This window comes from Cupressus sempervirens, chromosome 10 (assembly GCF_028749045.1).
Source record: "Cupressus sempervirens isolate cs-2001-9-10 chromosome 10, ASM2874904v1, whole genome shotgun sequence".
NCBI lineage: Eukaryota > Viridiplantae > Streptophyta > Pinopsida > Cupressales > Cupressaceae > Cupressus > Cupressus sempervirens.
In genome coordinates, this window is record NC_143127.1 from 938,890,546 (window position 1) to 938,917,170 (window position 26,625).

Below are 26,625 nucleotides of genomic sequence, written 5' to 3' on the forward strand. Positions count from 1 at the left end.
GTACCCTTGCAACCTTGGTAGAGCTCAAGCCTGATGCTGAAATATGGAATGGTACTGCATCAATGCTCAACTTCTTATTAGGAGTCCCTGAGGTAGGCAAGTTCACCAATATTTGTATTGCCTCCTGCTCCTTAGAGGTTTTCTCTTCTTCTTTATCCTCTTCTCTACTACCTTGATCAATAATGATAATTTGAGGAGGTGCACCTTGAATTTGTGTAGTAGGAACATCTTGCCATGTTTGTTCCTTTGCTTGCTCCTTGGCAGTTGTTGCTATTGTAATTGTACTATCAACCTTAGCAATTTTTTCTTGTTCTTCTTGCTCTATGTGTTGATCTATTGTAACTGTGGGAGGTTGTGTATATTGTTCTCATGTGGTTTCTTTCTCCCTTGTTATCTCTGCTATAACTTTTTGCAGCTCATGAACACTCACCAAAACTAGATTTGTACAAAGTTGTGCTCGCAATGTATATTGGTGAAGGATCTTTTTGAGATCCTCTATAGTTAGAGGATTGATGTTCTAACCTAAGGTATTAGGAACATCCTTTATGATTATTGTTTCTACAAGTGTTGTGTGTGGAGGATTTGGTAGTGGTAGTTGGGTGTCTTGAACACTCTATTCAGTCTACTACTCCTCAGTTGTTTCCTTTTCACCATGTGTCTTCTCCACTATCTCCTCTTCTGTCTCTTTTTTCTCTTCCTCATATTTTTCTTTTTCTCCTTCTTCTTCACCATTTCTACCTTCAAATGGGTCTTCCTACCCTTCTTTCACAGTTGTCAATCCATATATTAATTCCCACATTTGTGTGGACTTTTGCGCAACATCTTCTATTTGGTTCTGCAAAATTTTAAAGGCTCTATATTTGGGTGCAAATTTTCTCCCATGCGTCTTACGAGCCTTTTTTATTTGACCTTTAGTAAGGTCTAGCATTACATGAGCCAATTTAGACTCTCTTATTTCCTTCTCCATTTTGAGATAGTAATGCAATTTATTCTCAACTAATGAGCTTAGCTCCTTAGGCATTGAATTAGCCATCATAGTGTAGATGGACTCTTCCACTATGTTCTATTTTTCCTTTGACAACTTATTGAAATCTATGGTCTTTAGATTAGTTAAATCTTAATTATCTTTAATAGAATTGCAAATGCTTTCCAATTTAGATGTGGTAGAATGGCTTACCAATTTGATTTGTTCTTCATCAGACTCTATTCTTTCTTCATCTGATTCAAGAGGTGCAACATACTTTCTTCTCTTTTTCTACTCTATAGGTCCTCATTGTTCTATTGCCTTTTCTTTTTCCTACTCTTTCACTCCTTGTGTTGTAGCCTTGGTGACAACTCTTATAGTTAGCTTAGCTCGACTTGGCTTTGTAGACTTCTTCTTTCCCTTGGTCGATACAGCTAGTTGTTTTTGAGCTTTTCTCTTCTTTGTCTCAGCCTTTGGTGCTCCCTGCTCAGCACCTTCCTCCTTATCTGCATCTTCTTCCATACCTTTGGTTAAGGCAAGTGGCCCTTGATCTTGTTCTCCTTCATCACCCTTAGCATCTTCACCTTCTTCTTCTGCTTCTTCTACAATACCCTCCCCAAATTTAGCTTTCAACTTCTTAGCAAGCTTGTCCTTCTTTTTCAAAGTCGAGGCAGTCTTCAACTGCATATCCACTTTTGATTTCAGCATGTCATAGATTCCAAAATATGGTGCATTCTTGTCAACTTCCTCTACCAATAATTTTGTTATTGTTCTTGATGCTTCATCTATGTTTATTTCTTACCCAAGAGGTCTTAACCATCTCACTCTTGGCATGGCATCTTGTATGTATGTATAGTCTATATGTATAAGAAAACATACATTGTTTACATGTTTCTCTACTAATGAAACTAGAATTTTTAGCCTTTGCTTCATTGTCTTCTTAAAGTCCTCAAAATAAATAGTCATCAAGGTCTCAAAATTAGTTCCCATCTACTCAATGTATTCATTGACCTGAGCTATGAATGACCTATCAGTTTTCCATGCCACTTTGCCAAAAGGAGGAAATTCATTTTGAACATAAAATAAAATACATATCAAAATGACACCAAATTTGCATTGGGCTCCCTTTGTTCTCCTGGTTGCTACTAGATTTTCATTGATATGCTGCAATTTTAGGTTTGATCCTTCTTTACTAGTTTGTATCCTACATCCATTGCAATGTAGGGCACACTGTTGAGTCTACTGGATTGGTAAAAATAGTGTGTTATAACCCTAACAACAAAATCAACAAGAGGGTCTTGGATGGTATCAATTTTCATCCCTCTCTTATTCCACTTTGCACTAGTATTCTTCTCAATTCCTTCCTTGGCATCACTCCTAAGAGTCTTTGGCCGATCTAGGATTGGAAACCCTATCACTCTATGTACAATTCTCTTTGTGATTTTTATAGGGCCATCCTCCAACCATAAGCTACCATCATGCATTCTGCTCAACACTAGTGTAATCCATTTAGTCTTGAAAATGGTGAGGAATTCTAGGGCTGGCGTTAAACCCTTCCTCTCAACAATCTAAAATTCATCCTTGAATGCTCTATTATCACACAATTTTTCATAGGCCTCCCTTATTTACATGTCACCTCAAGCTCCAATCTTTCAATTATAGCATCTCCTTATATCTTGAACTATTACAACCTTAGGGGGTATAATGGATAGGGCTCCACCTGTGTCATTCTGATATGCAACTTTAGGTATTGGGTAGAAATCGGGTTGTCTGACCTCTGTGGACACCAATTGGACTCCAAATGATTCCTTCTCCTAAGTTATTCTAGAACTAGAAGACATTTTACACAATCTAGGGTTTTAACATGAAGAAAACACAAAATTGTGTAGCTCTACATAGTCATAAATACTCTGAAATCAATGAAATCATGCTTGGAATGTTGTTAAAATCTTCTAATATACTAGATTCTATGTTTGGATTTAGTCTACGTTGTTTCTCATCTTTTCACTTCATTCTTGATGAGGAAAAATGATTGAAAATATGATAATATACCCTATTTTCATTGCATTTAATGCTTAGTGCATTTATAGCTATCCACTCAGCTTCTTAAGGATTCTACATTACTTGGCTTCCATTTCTTTTTCACAACTCAGCTTCAATTAAGATTTCTTCTTTACTCAACTTCATCTACCAACTCAACTTCTTCACCGTTCTAATAATTTAACATTTGTTTCTAGGTCTTGATTTTGTACCTAGTCATTAATGTTGGACAATTACTCCATGATGGGCTAGATTTCATCAGATACTTGCAAGTTGAATGCATCAAGAAATATGTCCTTGATTTCCAACAGTGCTTGCTTTTTCTTGAACTCATTTATGAGTATTTCTTGTCTCTTCCTTCTCTCTAGTGCCTCTTGCACTTCATTTATTTGTTGTAGGTTCATAATTCTTGAGTCATAACTAGGCATGAATATTTCTTCATCAAGTGCAGGGTCTCCACAATGAAGTACCCTTGCAACCTTGGTAGAGCTCAAGCCTAGTGCTAAAATCTACAATTGTACTACATTAGTGCTCAACTTCTTATTAAGAGTCCTCAAGGCAGGCAAGTTCACCAATATTTGTATTGCCTCATGCTCCTTAGGGGTTTTCTCTTCTTCTTTCTCCTCTTCTCTACTACCTTGATCAATAATGATAATTTGAGGACATTGACCTTGACTTTGTGTAGTAGGAATGTCTTGGACTATTTGTTCCTTTGCTTGCTCCTCGATAGTTTTTGCTGTTGTAACTATACTATCAACCTTAGCAATTTTTTCATGTTTTTCTTGCTCTTTGGGTTGATCTACTATAGTTGTTGGAGGTTGTGTAGGTTATTCTTGTGTTCTTTCTTTCTCCCTTGTTATATCTACTACAACTTTCTATAGCTCATCAACACTCATCGAAACTTGATTTGTACAAAGTTGTGCTTGCAATGTAGATGGGTGAAGAATCTTTTTGGGATCCTCTATAGTTAGAGGAATGGTGTTCTAACTTGAGTTGTTAGGGACATCCTTTACAATTACTATTTCTACAGGTGTTGAGTGTGGAGGACTTATTGGTGGCAGTTGGGTGTCTTGGACACTTTCTTTAGTCTATGCTCTTTAGCTATTATATTTTCACCATTTATCTTCTCTAGTGTCTCCTCTTTTGTCTCCTTTTCCTCTTCCTCATATTTTTCTTTTTTTCCTTCTTCTTCACCATTTCTACCTTCAAATGGGTCTTCTTGCCCTTCTTTCATAGTTTTCAATCCATATATTAATTTCCACATTTATGTGGACTTTTGGACAACATCTTCTATTTGGTTCTACAAAATTTTGAAGGCTCTATATTTGGGTGCAAATTTTCTCCCATGCTTCTTACTAGCCTTTTTTATTTGACCTTTAGTAAGGTCTAGCATTACGTGAGCCAATGTAGACTCTCTTATTTTCTTCTCCATTTTGAGATAGTAATGACATTTATTCTCAACTAATGAGCTTAGCTCCTTAGGCATTGAATTGTCTAGTTCAAGTGGGGTGGTCTTGAACTTAGCCATAATAGTTTAGATGGACTCTTCCACTATGTTCTATTGTTACTTTGGAAACTTATTGAAATATATGGTCTTTCAATTAGTTAAATCTGCATTATCTCTAATATTATTAAAAATTCTTTCCAATTTAGATGTGGTAGAATAGCTTACCAATTTGAATTGTTCTTCATTAGACTATGTTCTTTCTTCATCTGATTTAGGAGGTGGAACATATATTTTTTTCTTTTTTTTCTCTATAGGTTCTCCTTATTCTATTGCCTTTTTCTTTTCCTACTCTTTTACCCCTTGAGATGTAGCCCTGGTGTTAGCCCTTGTAGTTGACTTAGCTTAGCTTGGCTTTGTAGCCTTCTTCTTTCTGTTGGGCTGTGCAGCTAGCTATTTTTGAGCTTTTCTCTTCTCTGGCTCAACCTTTGGTGCTCCTTTCTTGGCACCTTCCTCCTTATCTATATATTCTCCCATACCTTGAGTTAAGGCAAGTGGCCCCTGATCTTGTTCTTCTTCATCACCCTTGGCATCTTCACCTTCTTGTTCTACTTCTTCTGTAGTACCTTCCCAAAATTTAGCTTTTAGCTTCTTAACAAGCTTGTCCTTCTTTTCCAAAGTGGAGGTAGTCTTCAACTCGATATCCACTTTTGATCTCCCCACATCATAGGTTCCAAAATATGGTGCATCCTTGTCAACTCCCAATAATGTAGTTATTGTTGCTGATGCTTCATCTATGTTTATTTCATACCCAAGAGGTCTTAACCATCTCACTATTGGTATGGCATCTTGTATGTATTCATAGTCTATATCTACAAGAAAACATACATCATTTACATGTTTCTCTACCAAGAAAACTAGAATTTTGAGCCTTTGATTCATTATCTTCTTAAAGTTCTCAAAATAACTAGTCATCAAGGTCTCAAAATTAGCTCCTATCTACTTAATGTATTTATTGACATGAGCTATGATTGACCTATTAGTTATTCATGCCACTTTTCCAAAAGAAGGAAATTCATTTTGAACATAAAAGAAAATTCATAACAAAATGGCACCAAATTTGCATTGGGCTCCATTTGTTCTCCTGATTGCTGCTAGATTTTCATTGATCTATTGCAATTGTAGCTCTAAAAGATCATATGCATGATCCTTCTTCACAATTTTGTATCCCACATCCACTGCAATGCAAGGAACACTATTGAGTTTGCCAAATTGGTAAAATTTGTGTGCTATAACCTTAATAGAAAAATCAATAAGAGGGTCTTAGATGGTATCAATTGTCATCCCTCTCTTATTCCACTTTACACTAGTATTCTTCTTAGTTGCTTCCTTGGCATCACTCCTAAGAGTCTTCAACCGATCAAGGGTTGGGTAAATGATCGATCTATGTACAATTCTCTTTGTGATTTTTATAGGGCCATCCTCCAACCATAAGCTACCATCATGCATTCTGCTCAACACTAGTATAATCCATTCAGTCTTGAAAATTATCGACAATTCTAGGGTTCATGTTAAACCCTTCCTCTTAACAATCTAAAATTCTTCCTTCAACACTCCATTATCACACAATTTTTTATAGGCTTCCCTTATTTCCATGCCACCTATGGCTCCAATCTTGGAATTATAGCATCTCCTTACATCTTGAACCATTACAACCTTAGGGGGTATGATGGATAGGGCTCTAGCTGGGTCATTCTTATATGCAACTTTAGGTAATGGGTGGAAATTGGGTTGTGTAACCTCTTTGGAGACTAATTGGACTTCAAATGATTCTTTCTCCTAAGTTTTTCTAGAACTAGAAGTCATTTTACACAAAATTGCATAGCTCGACAAAGTCATAAATACCTTGAAATCAATGTAATCATGGTTGGAATGCTATTGAAATCTTCTTATAGAGTGGATTCTCTTCTTTGGATTCTCTTTGGACTCTTTCTCATCTTTTCTCTTCATTCTCCATGAGGAAAAATGATTGAAAATATAATAATATACCCTATTTTCATCACATTTAATGCTTAGTACATTTACAATTGTTCACTCAGCTTCTAAAGGATTCTACATTACTCAGCTTCCATTGCATTTTCACCACTCAACTTCCTCTACCAAATCAGCTTCTACTAATCATTTGGCTCCTATAGTCTTGACAATTAGCTTGGCTTGTACTAGATTTTTACTCAACATCTGAGGGCAACTCGACAACATTTGTGAAATCTTGAATTTTTAACTTTGCATCCTTGTTCATGCTGATATGTTCTTTTTTAGTACTTTCTTTTCTAGGAAATGATTTATGATAAAACTTTGTAAATTAGTTCCTTATGCCTTCTCTTTTTTAGTTTGATGAAGTGTGACCACTTTACCTATTAGGTGAAGTGATCCCTTCATTTGATGTGTTTGTCCCATCTTTCTTCTTCCATTCTTGTTCATTTCTGCTTTGATGTGTTCAACATCTACCTTCTGTTTACCTTTGTCATTCTTTGAAGTGGATGCCTTTGACCTTGTTGGGAAATTCCTACTGATATGACTAGTCCTCAATCAACTAAAACATGTGGTTTGGCTCAACCATCTATTGTAGTTCCCTCAAAAATGTTTCATTATGCAATTTTCAAGAATGTGTCCATATTCCTGACAGTAATGACAACTATACCTGGTGTTGTAGTCCCAATTGTAGTGATGACCATGGTTACCTTCCCTCACTATCTAATTTGATGTCCACATAGGCTTTCAGCTACACTCAAAATCTCTATGTCCATACTTCTTTCTATTGTAGCAGTGACCTTCAAATTTTGGTGTTTTGATAGTCCTAGTCCTATAGTTGTGTTCTTGATGTGCTTGTTTTTTACACTTATGATAATGACTTGCATTCTTAGGTTTGTCATGCTGATGGGCATTCTTACTCCTACACACATTAGAGTTATGTCCATTTTTACCATTGAAATGACAAGTAGATTTAGTGTTCTTACCTTTGTTACTCCTTTCTTCTATATTTTTGGATGACTCTGCTTATTCAATGCTAATGTAACCTAGTCCTGAAGTGTCATTGCTAGCCCTTGATGATTTCAGTAGTTGCTCAAAGTACTTGATGGCCTCATTGTGTTTGTTTAAGATTTTTGCAATCTCCTTCTCTCTTTTTAGGTCATTTTGCATCTTCAATGTAGAGATCTCAATGTCCTTAACATTTAGTTCATGATGTGCATTCATCATCTGACTCAAGATGTCTAGCTGCATGCTTGAGATTCTTGCAAGCTCGATTGACTTTTCTTCTTGTCTATTGGCAAGGTTTCTCTTGTCTTCTTCTAGCAAAGCCTTATCTTCAATGTCTCTTTTCTTTTGTTTAATCACCTCACAAAGCATCATGGATTGTGATTCTTGTTCAAGCTTGAGTGTTCTAATTTTTTCTACTTGAGCTCTATTCTTCTCGATGAAGTCTGCTATTGTTGCATCAAACTCTTTGGAATCTCCATTTGAAAATAGATTTGAGGTGCCAATCTCCTTGTATTGTGTGTCATTCTTAGCTATGGCAATCTCTCTTCTTCTTTTTAAGGATTTCTTCAGTTCTCCTCTAGCTTCTTCCAAAGCATGTAAAGCAGGTTGTATGTCAATTACTTAATTCTCTATAATCTTCTCATTTTCTCCAAGGTATAAGGCTCCTTCTTGTGAGAACTGGGCTCTAATACCCATTGTTGGAATTAATAAGTGGGAAGATTTACTTCTCGGGGGGGGTGAGTAACTAACATTTACCATTTCAAATCCTTTTAATTGAAACCATTCAAATGCATCTAATTTATATAATAAACATGAAAGTAAAGACATGCTTGAAAATAGATAACACACAATTTTAGTGACCCAGAAAACCTCCAAAATGAGAAGCTAAAATTGGGGTGGGGATGACACCCACAAAAATATGACTACAAGAATGTGTAACTATTCAAGGTTAGAATGTTTGACCGCTTCCAATGGCCTACCCTATGAAAGGCCTATCCTATTAAAGACTTTACACTCTGTTAAAAGTGACCTAGTTAAAGGATTTCACTAACCTGCTAAAAGTAGGCCTAGCTAAAGCACTTTAGTACATTCACTTAGAATGACACCCTATCAAAGGATTTAAAAATAGCTACTAGGCCAACCTAAGTCCATAGGATTTCCATATCTAATACAATTGCTAGAAAGTATTAGAAAGACTTTGACCTGATAACTTGCAATCGTCTATTGCTAATTCCATATCCCTGTTTTTCTCTATCTGCTCTGATCATTGCTTGATTTCATATGTCACTTTTTGAGGTTCCGATGCTCTTGTTCTTGATTAACTATATTTTGCTATGCTACTATGTTCTTTACTAAGTCTTTTTACCCTTTTCACTTCACTATAATGCACCCATAGGCTCCTTTCTTTCTTATCGTCTCTGTTACATAATGGGGCTTTGTTCTCCTTTTAAAGATTTCAAAGACTTAGGGTTAGGTATGAATCTACAATCATTATTAAATCTTCATTTTTTGCTTATTTCTTGCACTTTTCCTATTTTTTTCATGCCTTCTCCATTTTTTATATTGGTTGCATTTTCATTAGATAGATAATACAAGAGATTCAATCTTATCTTCAAAATCCTTCAAGATTCATCTCATGTTGACTCCAAAAATAGTTTACATTTGAGTTTTTGAAGGAACAAACTCATATGCTAATTCTATGTTGCTTGGCACATACTAGTTGCTGATGGTTAGCACATATAGGAAAACTGGCTCAATCAGCTCCTATAGCAATTCTATTTCACTTGCAATCTATAGTGGCTTAGCATCTATACTTTTCTCAACACTTGAACTGTTACAAGATTCAAGAAGAATTGGCAGATTAACGGATTTCCGGATGATTCATTAATTAATAGAGAAACAAATGTGTTCCTTATAAAGAATTACAAGGACGTTGTTTCTAAAAGAAACAATGTAGACTGAAGAAAGAATTAGAAACAAAACTAGAGACAAGATAGGAAACATTCCTATCTAGACTGAAAGACGGACTACAGACAAGTAGTTGACTATTATAGAAAGTATAAGATATTATCTTAATACCCTCCCTTAATGGTCAATGTACGAATGTCAGAACATTCTGGGATAATTGAGACCCTCCCTGGATCTATAGAATGCTGAAACCAAGAAGCTTTGCCAGAAGAGTGCTATGACTCAAAATAAGTTGCATTTACAAAACTTCATTTTTGTGGAAAAAATAGTAAAACCCAGAATCTCACGCAACCTTGCGTATTATAGACAACTTGAAATGATTTTTGAGGAGAAAATCAACAAACCCAGAATCTCACACAACCTTGCATATTACAAACAACTTGAAATGATTTTTGAGGAGAAAATCAACAAACCCAGAAAAAATAGAAACAGATTCAGAAGGCAAAAAATGCAGCTTCGCCTTGATCAGGACTTGGAGAAGTCGGACGTTGCATAACACCCAGAACAAGTTGATCGGTGTTTCGATATTCGAAGATTGTGATGATGCTTTGCTTCCAGGTTCCATAATTGTGACCATTGAATTTGGAATTATTCTCGAGCAGAATATTTGTCAGAGATGCCATGGCACGTTTTTCAATGAAAAATTGTGAAAATATGTGAAGGCACGTTCTTTGAGGCAAAAATACGAAAGACCTAGAAGAATCAAAGAATGAACCAGAAGAGAGCTCGAAAAACCTAGAAGGAATCTGCTGTCATTTTTTGGATCCGCTGGCTCGAAAATCGAGGCACAAAAATTGAGGTACCCAGGAAAAATGGATGACAACCCAATTGAGCTCTCGAAAAACCCACCAAGAATCTGCAAACAAAATATTTTTTCGACCCCAAAAATTAGGGTTTCAAAAGAAAATGGCCCAGGCTGAAAAAAGCTTGAAAAAACTTCAGATTTCTTGATAAAAATGGCAGATTTTTTTTCAGGGAGAGCGCAAATGATGAAGAATGCAGACAAAACGAACTTATCCTTGACCCTACAATCGTGATTTTGCTGTCAAATGAGCTTGAAAATATATGGACACAAGTTGCAGAAAAAAAATTGCGTGCTTTCCCAACGATACAGGCACAGATTTTGCAGACTAGGAGGCAGTCGTGAGCAGATAATTTCAAAAGAAATTATAAATTTTTCGAAAAATTGCTTATCATGGCTCTGATACCATGTTACAAGATTCAAGAAGAGTTGGCAGATTAACGGATTTTCGGATGATTCATTAATTAACAGAGGAAAAAATGTGTTCCTTATAAAGAATTACAAGGACGTTGTTTCTAAAAGAAAAAACGTAGATTGAAGACGGAATTAGAAACAAAACTAGAGACAGGATAGGAAACATTCCTATCTGGACTGAAGAAAAAAGAGACGGGATAGGAAACATTCCTATCTAGACTGAAAGACGAACTACAGACAAGTAGTTGACTATTATAGAAAGTATAAGATATTATCTTAATATGAACTTTGCTCGGCACCTATTGAATTTTTTGGCTCAACATACATTGTAGCTCACCTTCTATATTATACTCAACATCAACTAAATAAGTGTGTTGACACTCAAATGTCAAAACCAATCTAAGACTAACATGATCATACTCTGATACCACTGTAATGTCCCCATTCAAGAAATTTATTTGTTTACCTTTTTACTCATATGAATTTTATAATATTTAGATAACTGATATGCTTTTCATTGTTTGATATTCTATATATATGTGTATTTCAAAGAGTTACATCCCTTCATAATAATAATTATATTATAACATATATTATTTTAATAACATATCAACTATATATTATAATACTTTATTAATATAAATTTTCTATATTAAAATATATTTTAATCATCATATATCATTATTTATTTATAATTATATTAGATTATTATTTCATTTATTTCATACTTTCATATTGCTATTATAATGCAATATATAAGATGATATTATCATATGATTATAATATAATATTACTTATAAATATTATTATTTTAATATTATTAATATTACTTTATATATAATACTTACTTATTATTAGATTATATATGTCAAAATGGGGATATCATAGCTAGCCCAAAAGCAATGACTAACCACTCATACAATCATTCCCTTGTCGTGAAGACGACCTTTAACTCATCTCCTTCTCTAATTCTAATTTGTAGGTACCCACTCTTCACATCTATGTTTGTGAAATATGTAACTCCACTCAAATAGTCCATGATATCATTCATTGGTGCAAATGAAAATATATACTTGACTCTGATCCTCTTGATATCACATGAATCTTTGCACATCCTTTATTCTACATTCTTCATTGGTGCTATTACTATTAGTTAAAACTATGTATTCAAACACTCTAAAATCATCCCCTTCTGCAAAAACTTATACACTTCTTTGCTCAACTCTCCACTCTTTGTTAGTGTTATTCTATGTGTTGCCATGTTTGAAAAACTAGCTCCTAGAAACAATTTCATATAATGGTTGGTCCTCCTTACTAGTGGAAATCCATCAAGCACATTATCAGATATAATAGATTTGATAACTCTTCCAACAAATCTACAACTTCTATAGGTACCCCCTCTACTTCTTTACCATCTTTTGAAATTACATCAAGAAAAATTCAATCTTATTTTGCAAATGGTGTGGATCTAGTGACCATGAAACTGTTAGATGTACGATTTGAAAGGCCACACACCTCATACCCTACAGAAACTTATTTTCATCAACAAACCATACTCTCAAAACACTACATACAATTTGTCTATCCTTTAATGGATTCATTTTATGTTTCACTCTATCATTTTTAGGAGTGTAGGTAATTACATGCCCATCATGTGTACATCATCGCTATCAAACTACAATGGTCTACCTAGTAACATGTGACATATGTCCATAGGTATGATATCACAAAGTACCTCATCCTAGTAGCTTCCAATATTCAACTATACTAGGCATGGCTCATTGACCATGATCCTGTGGTCATCTTCCACCAATAAAATACGGTATGGATGCAAATGTTTCCATCTATTGAGTTTAAATTTCTGACCATCTTTTCTAACACCGTATTGTTAGTGCCTCTACCATCAATTATCACATCACAACCATTATCTCCACATTTGCACATTGTACAAAAAAAATCCTTCTATGATTAGGTTCACTATCATCACTCACTAGGCCTTTTCTAATAACTAGGACTTTTTCTCTTTTAGTATCTTTACAATGGAATGATTTGGCATCTTCATTGACATGCATAAATCTGGCTTGATCGTGAGTTATCCTATCCTCCCTTCCTTTTTCTTAAGAACACTCAAATTACCTATTCCCTTCTTCTCCATAGTGGAAATAGGTTCTACAAAAACCTCCTCTACTAGATCCTTGCCTTCTTCCTCTTCCTCTCTTATATTTGTTTTTGATCAAAGAAATGATTGGAATTGTTTTTCCTATGATTTTGACTGCTACTAGTGGCCTCATCCTTCTTCTAATCTTAATTGCAACCTCCATAAGACCATCCATCACATCTTAAACTATGACCTCTAACACTATTCTTTTTATTGAACTTCTTATTCAAGTTTTTCTTGACTCTTAGGAAAAATTGATATGCTTCTTCAATATTACTCATTCAAACTAGACTCAATCCTCCCAAATCTTTGGTTTCAACCTATTATGATAACAAGCCACTTTTTCCTTGTCAACTTCTATATAGAATATTCTAATGAGAACTTGATATAACTCCTCTATATACTCCTAAACAAATCATCTCACTTGCTTCAATCCTTATATTTTCTTTAGTAGATCAAGCTTATAATCCATATCAATCAATTATCTCTTCAACTTAGCTATCATCTAATCCCATCTGGTGATTTCATCCTTTCCTTTTCCTTATTTGATCCAATTGAATCTCCTACCATGATGTCTTTGTCTGACCTTCCAGTTTATTCTTCACAAACTTTACCCTATTCAGATCTCAATATATTCATACTCAAAGTATTCTTCTATCTTATTGATCCAATTAGTCAATTCTTGCAAGTTACGATTCACAAAAAATGAGGGAACATCAAATGTAAGTCTTTTTCTAATCCTTAAAATGGCTCTAAAAATCCTTTCCTCTTCTTGGTTTAGAATTACCTCTTCTTCAACATTTTCTTCTTGTTCTATGTGCTGATTAGCAGATTGAGTCAACTTATAGTTGACATTGCTCATGCAATAAAAGTTTCGTTATAATAGTCTTCTAGTTTTTTGCACATCAATGACTCTTTGGTGTGTTCTGTTGGAAGTAGGTATATTTGGTGAGTTATTGTATGGCCTAGTTATGTGGTTATAAATCTACTCATGTTGTATGGATGACTGAATGTGGTTAGCAATTAGTTGTGGTTGCTATTCTGGCTATGAAGATTGTCTTTTGGCAATTTCTTAAGATGGGATTTGGTAAGGTAAAGAAAAGTTTAAGTGCCAGCAGGATATTCAAATAGGAGGTTGTACCATGAGTTGAAGTTCAAGTGGGAGATTATTGGATGTGAAGTCCAACTGTCATTGTTGTTCATTTTACATTCTTCTTATTTGTCTCTTCATCTTCTATTCAAGACTAATGTATAGATATAAGGGCAAAGCCCTATGTATGTTTACATGTAATTATTGAATAATATATTTACTATACTCTCAGTGTGGACGTAGCCACAGTTGTGGTGAACCATGATATTTCATATGAAAAATAGTTGAGTATTCATCTACATCTGGATCAAATTTCGTATGAACTAAGTTTAGCTTATCAAAGATGTTATCATCTGAATTAGATGTAAGCTCACTAAGTGCATTTTCATTCATTTGAACATCCCTATAGAACTTATCATGTTTTATTTTAATTTGAAGTGGTCTGTATACCCTCTCTTTTTTACTATAAAATTATAACTTGTTCCATTTTGATCCTTCTTGCGAACAATGATAATAGGTAAATCTTTTATTCGATGTGGTAAGATTTTGGCTACTTCTCTTACTTCTTACAAATTACTTATGGAATGCCCTTTATATTTAAATTGACCTCTAGTTGCATGTGTAACATGAAGAATGAGGTTGATACATGCTATCAACATTTCTTCTATTTGTGTCAAATTAGAAAGTTGGAATGGTTAAGAAATGTTTGGACTAGGATTTGTGTTGTTTAATGCTAAAAATCAATGGTCATTGTTTTCTTGTCAACATCAATGACAAATAGGGCCTTCAAGGACCCATACAACCTTAATTGCAAGATAGTTTTCTTAACAAATGTAGCAAATACTCGGCATAACAAGTTTATCTAATTCATTTTCAAACATTATTTGTAAAGTCCCCAATTCAATCCCATTATTTTTCAATAGTATTGATTGTCCCCTCATCCATTCTATTTTTTCTTCTTTTCAATCATTGTTCTCTTCTTGTTTGAGATGTCGACTCCTCTTGTAACTTATAATTGCCTGAATCAACATTCATAAGATCTTCTATTCTATTAGTTGGTCTTTGTAGAATATGATCTATTGTCATATAATTCATCCCATCAGAACTAAACCCACCATTTCCATGAGATTGAAATTGTCCTAGCTTAGATTCACATTTACATAGTTGTATTTGTTGTATTTCTCTTTCATTCAACTTGTCTAGGTTCATAGCTCTTTTTGTTTGTCTTCTCACTATATTTTGATTATCCTAAGATGTTTATGTATGATGTCCTCTAATCTCATTTGTATATTGTCTCATTTATTCTTCAGTCCTATGCTTGATATGTCTTTCTCTATCATGTTGGTTTCATTGATTTCTTTCTTCTTCTCTTTCTACATTAGTCATTTGTTCACATCATTTTCTTATACAATTTTGTGCATATTCTATGTGTTGTATTTGTTTCTCTTCACTTCTAGGACTTGTAGGTTCCACTCTTTGAGCACTATTCTTTTGTTCATGTCTTTGCCTCAAAATTTAGTCTTGGATGGGACCTTCTAGAATATGTGAATATGGTAACTTTTAAAGTAATAGGATTTAAATTAGTAATCTTTCACAAAAAAATAAAACATAAAATATGTTGAACTATATATTATTTTAAATATTTAATAAATTTAATATCGTCCAAATGTTTTTAAGTATAAATACATTGTACTATATATTTATATAAATTAAATATTAAGTATTTTGTTGTATATTCTATTGTTTAATTATCAACGAAAATATAAAACATCAAATGAAAAGATATCTATGTTAGATTTAGATTTGGAAAAAGATATCTAAGGTAAACCTAAAAGTTCTTTTAAAAGTTGAATATATGTAAATATTGAATCCATGTTGAATATCAATATTTAATCTTTTATCCAATTTTAAATTTGAAATCATTTTAATCACAACATCACATCATTAAAAGTATGAACTTCCCAATTTCCAACTAAACTCTTATCCATCTTCACTATTTTAAAAATATATTAATACCCATTTATTTAATTCAAATAATCAAATTGAACATTTAACTAAATTTAAACCTAATTATATTAGTAAGCTTATCATCCTTATTACATATCTAAACTAACAAAGAAAAATTCTTTACATTATTTTCATAAAAATATTTATGACATAATTATTTTATTTCAAGAATGAATTTGTGAGCATATCATATTGATATTAAATAATTTCATTTCAAGATTTATAAAATATATAAAACTACCAATGAATTAAGAAGAGAAAGTATTAATACACATTGGAAGAAGAAATTATTAAACATTTGAGTACCTATATTAAATTTAGTTTTGAACAGTAACATGATTAAATGGTACCATCGATTATTAACTTTGTATATTGGACATATTGGAACAAATATATTAAATTTTAAAAAAAATTAAAAAATTGAATGCACATCAATATAAGAGAATATTTAGGAAAAGTAAATATATGATATCAACTTTTAACATTGGCTCAACATTTAAAATCTTAGTTAGAAATTCAAATATCATATTTTCAAATTTAAAATGATTTGTCACTCCACTCTATCTTCTTTTGTAAATTTTTGAATGTATATTTATATTTATATCATTAATTTTACTCGATGCAATGGTCCCATTCTATCACTATAGATTACACCTCTTAGCGTAATAAATAGTTTACAAGATAAGCAATTTTTAGTTTTAATACAAAAGTAAAATTATGACAATTCATAAAAGTATAGAAAAACTAAATGAAAAAAAATAAATTAAATTTTTAAAAATATAAAATAGGAGAACAACATTTATCATATTTAAAAAAATGTTTTTCAATATTTTTGAAGAGTATATTTAATGTTGAACAATTGTTGGAACAATTATTAGTTTTCAAGCTAACTAAATTTTAGATCAACCTTAAAAAATGATTTTTTAAAAATAATAGTGAAATAAATTTTTTAACTTGATAGAAATGATACCAAAAATAACTTATGTTGTTTGTTTAAAGATTGCAAGTTCTTTTGGGCGTGACACCTAGTTTTTATTAGAAATAAAAGAAAAGTTCTTTATTTTCGATTATTATTTAAACTAGAATCTTATAGTAGTGATGTTAGTACAAGTCATACAAAATCTTTTTCGGTGATGTGGCTATAGGATAGCCTAAAATTCTCAAAATAAGTCTTAGAATATATTTTCCATCTAGAAGAAGTTTTCACATTCACATGTATATAAATATAAATATTATTTTAGGATCAAATTTTATTTCCTCTGTAGCATTTGTTAAGATCAAAAATAATAATTAAATAATAAAATGTTTAAATAATAGAAAATAAACAGTAGAAGTCAAATATAAAATAGAAAGATATGGAAAATATAAAAAATATACCAAGTACTTCTCCATTATAGGAAAAATGATTATCATAGAAAGAACATATATTCTCCAATGTAGGAAAGTTAAGTGTCATAGAAAGTACATAGATTCAGACAACATTCCCTTTCATATTTTCTCTCTGCAACTAAATTCAGCGAAATAGAAAATAGAGAGAGCCATAGAAAATACAACAATGCTTCTATATTCTTGGAAAAATGAGTATAATAGAAAGATAAAGTGTCGGATAACATTCTGTTTTTGCATTAGCAAAATCTCAACGAGGCCGGTAGAATATTTTATTTTTGTCCATTTATTTTAGAAAAATCTTGACATGTACATTCCATTTGGAGATTATTATGAAGACCAAAATTCTCAACAAAAATTTCCAAGTTACCGTTGGAATATTTCCTCTGTATTCAATTAATTCTAACAAAATCTCCGCATTCACTTCTGGCATAAATCTCTCTCTTTTAACACACAAATATTTAGTTTCTAATTTGTAGTATCTTTCAAGAAAATTGCACAGACACAATTAAGACTGTGAATAGAATCGGTACACGGGAAAATACAGGGAGGCTTGACCGCAGTTACTCTCGAACTGATGGGGAACTGTTGTGGGTGGTTTCTTTGTCTTCTACTCCTCCTCCTTCTCTGTCACCACATTCTCCTACTCCTTCTCCTTGGACCCCTCATTCTCCTCCTCCTCGTCCTCCTACCCTGGAGCTGGTCATTCAATCAATAAGACAATCTATTAGGAATGAAAACCCAACTGAGAATATTGATTTGCTCATAAAATACATTGACAGTATGCTGCATAAACTAAAGGTGATTTACCTCCACTTCTCACCCATTGCTCTCTGCTATCAGTTAATGATGCCATAATAAGATTTGTGTGTTCATTTTTTCAGGCCCCTTCAACTTCAGACGATGGTGGTGAGGCATCAACATCCTCTTCTGATATTCAAATTGAATTTGTGGCCCGCAGCACTAGAGTTGCTTCCAATATCATAGAAGCCATTTCGAAAGAAGCTGAGCATTTAGAAAAATCGGTACCGTATTACTAGAAAATGGTTTACATTCCTAAAATAAGTCAAGTCTTGTCGATGGTTGATAAACTAATTAAATCGTTGCTTTGTTTTGACTCAGGAACAACTGGAAGGATTATTTTTGAAAGCAGTGAAGTTGGTGGGAGGATCTCATTGGATATTCTTGGGACCTCTCTATGGCAGCATACGCCCTGGAGAGAAATATGACGATTAGATCCAATGCGTCAGAATCCATGAACCTACTGGAGAGTATAGTTTATCTGGCTAAAGACGTCACGAAGCTCAGAAATGTTGTTTCCCAAGATATAGAGTTACTTACTTATGCTGTGAAAGTTATAATAGAAGGTGCAATTCTGTGCTGTGATTCCATCGCCCAAGGAACATGCCTCAGGTTAGTATCAACTTTCATATTAAAACAAGATTCGTGTTTTGACTACTGATTTAGTATGTTTTTGCGCTCACGGTTCTGCCAATTTCATTTTTCTTCTTCCAAATATGTGCCCTTCCTGTCCCCTTAGGAAATTTTAGGATCTCACATCTTCTATCTTATATTAGATTGTTATTAAATGTATTATATTGACTAGTTAGATAATTATAAAGTAGTTTGTGTAAAGTTAGAATTGTTTAACAGATTCCTATTGATTGCAAAAACATTATAAAATATCTATGGACTCTAATATCTGCTACATTAAAATAAAATAATATTTTCTCTTGTGTGCTATTTTGTTTAAATGTGCGTATGAAGTGAAGCAAAGATGAAGGGAGGTGAACATATATTCATGATGATAATGTCTTTGGCTTGCGATTAAACTTTGTAGCGCTTGTCTATAGAAAAAAAAAGATGCCACAATCGATGTAGAGAAGGTGTCTTTATGCTGCAATAGATTAGATCATAACATCTTTTCAGAATATTGTGTATGATAATTTTAGGATGTCACTAGTTTGTTGTTTTTCAGATAAAGGAAGAATATTTTTCTATTGAAGTTAGTTAATGAATCATTATTTTGGAAGAACATAAAATTAATGATTGCAAGATTGCAATATTAGAGAAGGTGACCACTTTGTAATTGGGCTAAGTTACTCTATGAATCACTATTTTGGACAAACATTAAATTAATAATTGTAATATTAGAGAAGGTGACTACTTTGTAATTAGGCTGGCATTAAAAAGGTTTATAGATGTCCAACATAGAAGGCTAGTCTAGTTTATTTTCAGGCGAGTATTACATTTATGAGAAGCATTATCATTTTCCAAAAGATGTTTATTTACAATGCAATGATCCTCAACAAGAATTAAAATTGAGCCTAAATTAATAGGTCATTATTTGATAGATTACTTCATTTTGTACAAGCCTAAAGCATGGAAGCTCTTGTCAATTGGGTCGTAAAAGCCTAAATAAATACATCAAGATTCCTAACTTATACGAGAAGAAGTCTATAGAGAATCGCCTAAAATATCCAATGAGTAAAATTTAATAGAATCAGAAGTATGGAGGATTTTTAGTTATCTCAAGTTAATTTCTCACTTTGAGATGATGTAATGTTTGAGAAACATTTTTGGTTTTCTTGTTTTTTTGTTTATTCTTCCTATTGTTGATTGTTAGTATAATGTATTACAATATTATTAAATGTATTACATTGATTAGATTAGATAGTTACAAAGTAGTTTGTGCATAGTTGAGTTGTTTTAACTGATTTCTACCAGCTGCACAAACATTATAAAATAACTTTCAGATATAATGTTTGCTACATTGAAATAAAAGAATCTTTTCTCTACTTTCATAACACTATACTGAATGATTTTATAGGTTATGGAATGCCTCTACAATGAAGATACAACTTAAGAAGACTGATCGGAGAATACGAGATATTAGATCTTCTCTCACTCTTTCCAACATTGCAGACATCAGAAGGCAACTCTCTTGGACTAAAGAGAAATCTTATTAGAGGCTCCTCAACTTCAAGCCAGGTGCAAACCATAGCCATCACTCTAGTTTTCAATTATTTTAGAGTGAGTTTTTATTTTTTTCACTAGTTACATTACCATGTTATCTTCTTACTACCTTCTATTGTTAATCATAAGCAGAGGGTATTGAAGAGAAGGTAGCAAAAGTGAAAGAAATGTTGGATTTGGAAGGCAGTGAAGCAGTTACAACGCTTGTGATATGGGGATTCTGGGGTGTTGGGAACAGTGTTCTAGCATCCACAGTCATAGAGGAGTTGGATGTCATTTCTAAAGGTTTCAAATTTTCTGTGGTGAGACTTGATGAGAAAATGGTACACAAGACGTCTTATATCATTAGGTTACAAAGAAAAATAATTAAGGATTTCAGTGGAGGCAAATTAGTTCTGGAAGATACAATAGAAGGGTGAGAAGAAGTCCAACACGTTGTTAGGAACAAATGTTGTTTTTTATTTATTGACAACGTTATTGACTCTTCTTTTATCAAAGAACTCTTACCATCAAAATTTGTGGAATTGGAGGGAAATGGTGGTTCAATGCATGCAATGAGATTAAGAATTGTTATAACCGCTTGAATAAACAATCTGAAACCTTTGCTAAGAATCAGAAGGTTGTACAAATACCACGTGCATCCCCTGTCTGAAGTTGCGAGCAGAGTTATTCTATGTAAAAAAATTCTAGGTGAAAGCGAAATCAATTGTGAGATTGATGAAGAGGGGATTATAAATGCCATTGTGGAGGCATGGAAAGGTTTCCCGCTACTTTTTTTTATTTTGGTAATCACTTGAGGGTTAAAAGGAATCAGAATAATTATGAGGAAGCCTTGAATGCCCTTATGGAGGGAGATATTGATAGATTTAATGATGATGAGAAGCTGAGTTCAAAGCTGATGTTTGTATATAATAAAATGGGAGATCTAGAAGCTAAGGACGCATTTATAGATATTTGTTCATACTTTCACGGTTGGTCATGGGATGAAGCTGCTGCCATTATGGATTTAAGAAACCTTGAAGTTCTTTGACAGAGAGGGATGAGAAAGGAAAAGTGATTGTGAATGATATCCTTCGGTTAATGGGAAGAAAAGTGAGGAAGGAAACAAGGATACAAAATCATAGGGAATTTTCAGCTATGGTGAAAGATGAATTCAGGCGAAAAAATGTGAAAGGCGAATGTCTTGTGGAAAATTCGTCTTTAATTACAATTGAATCTAAAGATTTAAATGCAATGTCTCATTCTCTTAGGGTCCTGGTGCTAGGAGATTGGGTGCACATAAGTGGCCTCTGCAATGAAGATTTTGGAACTCTAAGATATCTTGAAATTGGGGACATGGCTCATTTTCTGTTTGCAGATGTTTCTCAAATGCAGAGGCTGGTATATTTCAACAATAGATCAAACACATGCATGGATTTAGCTCAAGTAAGTATGTAAGTTATTTAAGTGTGTAAATGAGGATGTCCTTGTTTGTGTTAAATCTCTGTTTCTGTTGTAGTCTAGGTTGTCAGAAATGTAACATTTGAATGGCGTTTCACATTTCAATAGCAGCGACAAGCTTTTCGATTCTAGAATGGCCATTTTCATGGCATTTAGCTGTTTCAATCATGTTAATGTTTCATCGCCAGTCTAGCGTGCATGACTTCAATTTACATTTACATTAATGTAGCCAACCCTCAATTTAAAGATATCATAGATTTCCATGCATGCAATGAGTAATAGGATACTGTAGCTATATTGTATGGGGATTCTTATCTATAATTCTTGGACATGTTTTTGTACTAGTACACATATCTGATATTTAGAGGTTACTCAGCTGACAATATTATTGTGAGGAATATAAATCAACTTTAAAAACTCACAACAATTATAGCTAAGGAGCAATGTTTATCAAGCTTATATCAATATATAGTTACTAATCATTACTAGTGTTTTAATTTTTTTTAGAATTCAATATTATTATATTTTTCATGTGTAACTTAATTATAAAAAATAAAAACCAAAATAATAAACATACAAAGAACTAGATATTACAATTTTCTTCTCAGCTGATTGTAGTTCTACTTCTCATTTCTGGTAACATAAGAGCTTGTAGTCTGTAATATGTGTTGCTTCCCTGTGTATCTTTATCCCAATATGAAATCTACAGCCATCTGCCAAGTTCTGATAAATGACAACTTCAAACTTGTGCATTTTCAATAGTTTTATTTGTTTGACAGGCCAAAACATGTAGGTAAATTTATTCTCAATATATTCAATTATCTCTCTATCTAATTTGATATTTCATGCTGATAGCTTCCTTGAACTCTCAAAATAATATGATATGAAGTACCACATGAAGGAGGGGAAGTGCTGGAAACAATTCCACTAAAAAATATGAAATGCCTAAAAAGTTTTCTAGTGACATCCAAAAAATCGCTAAATCTTTTAGAAGGATCAAAGCTTCCATCATCTCTACAATGACTGTCCTTATTGGGGTGTAGAAAATTACCAGAAACATTCAACCACTTAACCAATGTTGAGAGTCTTAGTCTAAGTAAGAGTGATTTTAGATCTTTACCTAAAGGATTTGGACGACTTGCTAGATTGAGAACTTTGAACATGGACTATTGCACCTCTTTGAAAATTTTACCTACTGATTTTGGAAGGCTGACAGTGCTACAAAAACTTCATATGGGAGAATGCAAGAGTTTGAGAATGCTACCTGAAGACTTTAGCAGCCTATTTTCTCTCCAGGAATTGATTTAAGGGAATGCATTAGCTTGCAGTGATTGCCTGAAATTTTTTCAATGCTTTCCTTGAAGTCCTTGAAACTGGAGTCTTTGCTTACTTTGGAAAAAATTCCACAAAGTATTGGGGACATGCCATTTCTGTCTAAACTTGCAATTTATTAACTGGTTTTCCCAATAGCTTTGTGAAATTGTGAATGTTGAAGTCTTTAACAATAGATAGCTGCATTACGATCACTTCACTTCCAGAGGACTTTGGTCAGCTAGGTTCCTTAAAGCATATGACTCTAAAGAATTGCCCTCTTCTGAAAGAGTTGCCGCATGGATTTAAAGCACTTCTAGCATTGAAAATTCTAAAGTTTAAAAGATGTGAAAATATCATCAATCTAGCAAAAGGCTTGGGCGAGCTCAACCATTTGTAGGAGTTGTACATTCACAGTTTGCCTTTGTCATGTCTCCCAAAAGGAATCGACAAATTAAAAACATTAAGGATATTATACATATACAATGCATTCAAATTGGAAAACCTGGCAGATGATATAGACAATTTGATCTACTTGTGGACACTGCATCTCAAATTATGTCTGTTACTGGATGGGGAAACCATGGAAAAGATTGTGAGAATGCAGCACTATTCTCAAGCATATATTGTAGGAAGTCACAAATTGATTGAAAGGTGGGAGGAGATGGAAACACAGGAAGTTTTTCCTATGGCGGTGTGGACGACATCAACCAATAATGCATCTGGCAAGGTTTGATTCACATCCCATGCTTCATTGTATACTATAGTGGTTTCTTTTTCTTAATTTTTATCATGTTGTTTTGCATTCTTTCAAGATGAAGTTGATGCAAATTGGCAAAGGGCTGCAAGAGTGGCATTGTTTAATTTGAATTGCAAAGAGTTGAATGGTTTAAGTAATGAACTGACAGATCGCTCTTCCATAGCTATTGATGTGGACACGTCTATTGTAGTAATTTCACTCCCTCCCTATTTGCAATCCCACGATGAAGCTCCTTTGAAAAACATGTGGGAGTTGGCGGCGAGGAGATCAAGGATGGCTTGTTTAGGGCAGCTTCAAATTATAATTTTTATTGTGGGGGCTGAATTGGATAAGTAGAGGGTAGGTGCAGAGGTAAAGGAAGAGGAAGAGAGCATTATAAAAGCTCTGTTATGGCTGCCAAATGGATCCTATGCCATTCCTATAGCTGACACCAAATGTCGTTTGTTAGTGAGAGATATTTTCTTTGGGTCTGAATCTAGAGGAAGAAAACTTTTGTGTTTCATTGTGGATGTCAGGGTGCAGGGTAATGGACACATGGTTATTGAAGATTACAAAATGATGTGGGAAGATGAAGTCTCGGGAAGGCTGAAGCAAAATGATCTCAACTCTGAAAGTGAAGAGGAAGAAGATGACAGTCCAGATGAGCTACAACAGTGTTTAAAAGACCTTTGCTACAGTAGAGGAGGAGGAAGCGAAAGGTGCACACTGTCCCCATATCCGTTTAAAATATTGGCAAATGCATTCAAGAAAAATGGCATAGATCATTTTCTAAGGTGCAGTTTCAAGAAGGTATGCTTATATACATATTATTTTTCTGTAATTTTTTAATATTTTCTACTATTAAAAAGATTTAATTTTTAAAATAATATTTTAATTTATCTAAGTTATTTTTGAATGTTAAATAATTATTTATCTCACTTTTGTGTAAGTTGATGCAGGTTAGTATTGATCAATTACAGGGAACAAATGTGTGCTTCATTATATGCAGCTTAAACATTATACAGTGTACAGAACTACAAGAGTTCTACGAAAATCTTGAGAAGTTGAATTTTGGAGGAGTTTGGATTCCAATTTCAAGTAGCAAGAAGTATGGTATTGGTACTTATATAAGAACCTGTGAGTACATGTCTTCCACGGCTCTTTTCAAATATTTCCTCCTTTTCAACAAACAAGGAAAGATAATCAACAAAGGCCCCTTATCACTTGTGATGTCACGGGGTATGAAAGTATATCCATTTGGAGAATCTGAAGTGAAAAATATTCTCTCCAAACTAGATAGTAATTCAGCTGTAGAATTTCTTCTAGAGGATCTGAATATTCTTGATCATGAAGGAGTTCAAGTAAGTTGCTTATCTACATTTGGTGATTGTTTTCTTTGTGCAAATTTTACTATTACAAATTATGTTAATTTTATGTTGTTTCTATATGTCAATTGTAGGTTGAGAAACAACTAATGAAGAACAGGCTCATCTTTATGTATGCTGAACGTCCAACTCACAAACTCCAAATGAGGTGTGGGTTTGAGCAATTGCAATATGTTCATGAATATTTCCAAATTTTATATGTTGGGCATTCCTCTATAATGAAGGAAACAGATTTTGAAGCATACAAAAATGTATACAAAAGTGTCACGTGAAAAATGTCTTGGCTGAGGCTTCCTTTTTTAGATATGCTAAAATTTTGGAATAGGTGCAGCTATTTGTCGAGTAATTTTTCTGAGAGTCTAAATTTAGAGTTCACAATAGCAAAGCTTGTGAGACAACTATATATTGAGAAAAGGTGGTTAGTTCTACTGGGTAGTGATGGGATTATAACGGGAAGTGGAAAAGATGCGGTGGATATAATATGCAAATCAGCCGAGGAAAACAAAGATGATATAGAAGATATGATGAACGATGAGTTGGAAAAATCTAATTTACAAAGGGGAAAATGCAATGAAATTGTACAAACGTATTTCAATGATGAAATATCCAGTCATCCTCAACATCCGCATCATTTGTTAGCATTCACAAGAAGACAAAATTATAGATTTTGTAATGTTTGCAACTCGGTATTCAAGAATGTATTTGGATCACCAAAGGATATACAGGTGCAAGGATTGTTGCTGGGACTTGTGTAAAGATTGTTGGAAGCTATTTGCTCAAGAACAAGTATGAAAAATGTTGGAGTCCTAAATTTATTAACCTCATGGAATTACCAATATTTACGATATATCTGAATTCTACTCTAAAATTAATGAATGTACTTTTGCAATCCCCTCTACAAGTATATCATGAGGAGCTCATTGTATTTTGATAAGTCTGTATTGCTAAAAATTTAAGTTGTTTTGTAAATACAAAAATACAAATGAAAGTATAAGACTAAGTTTTATCCTACGATATTCTATTGAAATTTAACTTTCTAGTTTTTTGAAGTCAAATTATTGACTCATGTTTCTTAAAAGTCTCTTCATTTGTAAAATAATTTATTTACCTTCTACCAAATATTTGTAGTTTTTGATAAATTAAGTAGCCATTCATTTTCCAAAAATATATATTACCATATATGTATGGTTATAAAACAATACGGTACTATTTGATAAGTTTGGTAAAGAGTTGCTTGAATACCGGTAGTCCAAATGATATTTCGTTTACTTTTACAAGCGGTTTCAATTTCAGATGGCTATGCATTTTTCATTTATGAAACTATACAATGTGTATCCTATGATAACAAGTGCCATGTAGTGGCCAAGTACTTGCCTTTAGTTATTAATTAATTATATCTTTAATTTAATAAATAAAATATAACACTTATTTTTATTATTATAGATATTAAATATATTTATTT